This window comes from Sapajus apella, unplaced genomic scaffold (genome assembly GCF_009761245.1).
Source record: "Sapajus apella isolate SASKATOON/1434 unplaced genomic scaffold, GSC_monkey_1.0 scaffold239, whole genome shotgun sequence".
In the NCBI taxonomy this organism is placed as follows: Eukaryota; Metazoa; Chordata; class Mammalia; order Primates; family Cebidae; genus Sapajus; species Sapajus apella.
Window position 1 is genome coordinate 515,473 of NW_022437179.1, and position 3,765 is coordinate 519,237.

Genomic DNA, 3,765 nt, shown 5'->3' on the forward strand with positions numbered 1-3,765 from the left:
GTCGCACCCTGGACCGACTGTCAGGACATTGAAACCCAAGGTAGGTGTTGCCAACTCACACCAAGCTGTGGAGTGCATGCCCACGAGTTGTCTGTGAATCTGAATTAAATGTCTCTTGCCAGCTACCACGTTCCTCATGAGTTTTGTTCCCCATGCATGTCTGTGAGTCTCTTTTCTGTTTGTACAAACTTGGGATAAAGGGATAATGGTCTGCCAGAATAGGGACGTTTCACCATTGGTTCTGAGACACAAACCAAGGAATCTCTATCATGATTGGCTTTGGGACCTCCTGAAGTCTATCTCTCACATTATCCTGTTCTCATGCTGAGGAGCCTGAGCTCCCTGTGCAGGGATTACACAGTGGACTGTTACGAGTGTAGGGTAATGGCTTATTTTGTCTGTCCCTATCTGAATTTATTGCAGAGATTAAAAAGGACCAAGAAGAGGAAGAAGACCGAGGCTCGCTGTGCCCCAGGTAACTTTGGGCAATTGTGAACAGCTAATGTTGTGTTGACACCTGGAGATGCCAGGTCCAGGGAAAACAGAGTGGGCTGACAATGTCGATACCATCTTTTCAATGAAGCCTGAATTATTCCTACTAAAACTGCTGTTGGTTTTCATTGCAGTAGATATTTAGGTTTCCATTTCTTCCTCCCCTTACCATTTACTAACTACTGTAGGTTGACCATACTTGTCTTTATGATCAGTGTACACTGTGCGTCCTGAGGGCACTAACTCAGAGTGTGCTTTTACTCCCTCATCAGTGTGTCACCTGGACGGTTCACTGAGCTTACTTTCTATTTCTCTTTCATTCTTTTTACCCTACTCTTGTCCATCCCAGCATAAGGCAATAATTTGTTGCATTATTAATGGATCTATGTTTTTTCTTTATTAACCACTTTCTTGTGCTACCCATGAAATCTAGTTGGGGCTCTGCAGTGTCTTATTTTCCCTGACTTATTCTTTGGTTTTTCCTCCTTTTTTAGGCTCAGCATGGAGCTGGTGGAAGCAGAAGAGCCTGAAGTCTTCTGGTACTCACTGGATATATTGTGTTCAACATATACAGCATATCTTGTGTTTTATTACACATGCCAGGCTTACACATATGCCATTTTTTTGTTTGTAGAAGAGCATGTTAGCTTAACTTTGGACATGGACAGTAGGCTTCTTACTATGACAGTGATAACACTCCACCTGGTCTTCTGGATAGGGGTCATATTCCCACACTAAGACAACATGTCACATGGGACTCTGCCGGTGCAGAGTATGAACAACGGCATGTTCTTGCTGAAAACGCTTAGCCTGAGTTTCATAGTCTGAGGTAATCTCCAGACAACTTCAGAATGTAGAACAGTGAGCAGCATGACTGACCTGTCTCCTTCAGAGAGCCCATGTCACCACAAATCACACAACTAAAAGGAGAAAAGACATTTTGGGTTGAAAAAGAGTAAAAAGATAATGTAGCCACATTTCTTTAGTTCTTTTGAATCCAAAGTGTCTCCTCATCCTTTTGTTGTTGTCGTTGATGGTGGTGACATGGGCTTGTTTGTAGAGGAGAGGTCAGCTGTCTGGCTCAATGGTCTATACCCTGAAATTGTCTGAAAATGTCCTCATGATTAAATTCAGCCTAAGCGTTTTTCCGGGAACACTGCAGGGTCAATGCTACCTCACCCATCTGCAGGTAGAGACGGTCCCATGTGTCTACCACCATGATCATGATACAGGGACTGTTCCACCATTTGCCTATCACCATGATAGTGATACCAGGACTGTTGCACCATTTGTCTATCACCATGATCGTGATACCAGGACTGTTCCACCATTTGTCTATCACCATGATCGTGATGCCAGATCTGTACCTTTCAGAGACACATTTATACTGAAGTAATTGGAAAAATGGTTTTTAAAAGTATTAATATCCTGTATTCAAATGATCATCCCTCAACATTTTATTATTCATTAATCATCCCTGGCTGTGTCAATTATTATGTTTACATCTGTACACTGGAAATTTTCTATTTTTACTGTATCTTTGCTTTTGCTAGTTTCTGTTGTTGAAAAACAACAAAAAAATCCCTGCCCGCATTTCAATTTTTGCCAAAGTTATTTTTAATCTATACAATGAAAATTTTTTGTCTTTAAGATAAGACCGTCAGCATAAGGCCACAGCAAAACAGAGATTTTGCTAATTTTGTTAATTTCTGGCTGATGACAGAGGCTGCTAATATCTATTTAAGTTAGCAGCTAGAGAAATGTCTATCAGACTAAGGATATGTAAAGCCCAGGCCATTCTCTTTGAGTCTTTTAAACTATTTCAGAAGAGAAGAGAATAGGCAGATTCCACATATGTGGACAGGGAGGAGAATACACTAAAAGACACAGCTGTTTCCAAAAACAGAACAGAAAATCCATTAAAATTCATATTTTCTCATGAAATGTAATCTCTCTAAACTTAGCCATTATACGAAAGTAAATTCTTAATATGCCACACTATATTGACTGTTGACATTCATAAGAATTCATTTCCATGTTTGTTATTTGAAAAAGCAAAAGGACTATAATTCTTTTTTTTCTTTGCCATGATCTTTTTAAGATTGAGGATTGTTTTTCAAAATAAAACCAAAGATTTTAAAGATTGAAAATTGGCATTAAAATTTATCTTCTCAAAGTAATGATGTTTAACTCAGGCTGTCTTATTCCTGTTTGTAGTATAACTGTCAAGTGATCATTTAACCATTCTTTAAATGTTTCAAATTACTGGGAACAAACCACGTTCCAGGGTGTATCTTCCTTTGTTTCTTTATTTTACTTTAAGTTCTGGGGTACATGTGCAGATCTTGCAGGATTGTTACACAGGTATACACATGCCATTTTGGTTTGCTACCTCCACCCCTCATCACCTCCATAGGTATTTCTCCTAATGCTATCCCTCCCCAATCTCCCCACGCACTGCTATCCCTCCTCTAGCTCCCCCACCCCCTGACAGGCCCCAGTGTGTGATGTTCCCCTCCCTGTGTGCATGTGTTCTCATTGTTCAACGCCCACTTATGAGTGAGAACATGCGGTGTTTGCTTTTCTGTTCCTGTGTCAGTCTGCTGAGAATGATGGTTTCCAGTTTCATCCATGTCCCTGTAAAGGACATGAACTCATCGTTTTTTAATGGCTGCATAGTATTCCATGGTGTATATGTGCCACAATTTCTTTAACCAGTCTATCTTTGATGGGCATTTGATTTGGTTCCAAGTCTTTGCTATTGTAAGCAGTGCTGCAGCAAACATACGTGTGCATGTGTCTTTATAATAGAATGTTTTATAATCCTTTGGGTAGGTACCCAGTCATGGGATTGCTGGGTCAAATGGTATTTCTGTTTCTAGATCCTTGAGGCATCGCCACACTGTCTTCCATGATGTGCCTGAATATTATGTCTTTCTCTAAGTTTAGAAAGCTTTCTGTTATTATTTCTTTGAAGAAGCTTTCTACTCTTTGCTCCTTCTTAACCCCCTATTTAAGGCCAATGAATCTTTGATTTTCTCATTTGAAGCCCTCTTCTAGATCTCTTAAGCATTCTGTGTTCCTTCTCATTATTCTTTTTTCTCCTCTGACTGTATTTTGAAATAGCTTGTTTTAATGCTCACTAATTCTTCTGCTTAATAAATTCTACTGACACTCACTCAGGCATTGTCCAGCTCCAGGATTTGTTTGCTATTTTCTATTACATCAGTATCCTTGTCAAATTTTTCTGATATGATTTTGAATTATTTCTGT

The 3,765-nt window shown here is 39.7% G+C and overlaps 1 long non-coding RNA gene across 1 annotated transcript; it reads left to right on the forward strand.

Moving 5' to 3' along the window:
* The first annotated feature begins 420 nt into the window (after positions 1-420).
* LOC116544996 lies at positions 421-2,059 on the forward strand. Its single transcript, XR_004266128.1, has 2 exons — positions 421-475; positions 987-2,059. It is a non-coding gene; the product is annotated as an uncharacterized LOC116544996 (long non-coding RNA).
* Positions 2,060-3,765: the final 1,706 nt, after the last annotated feature.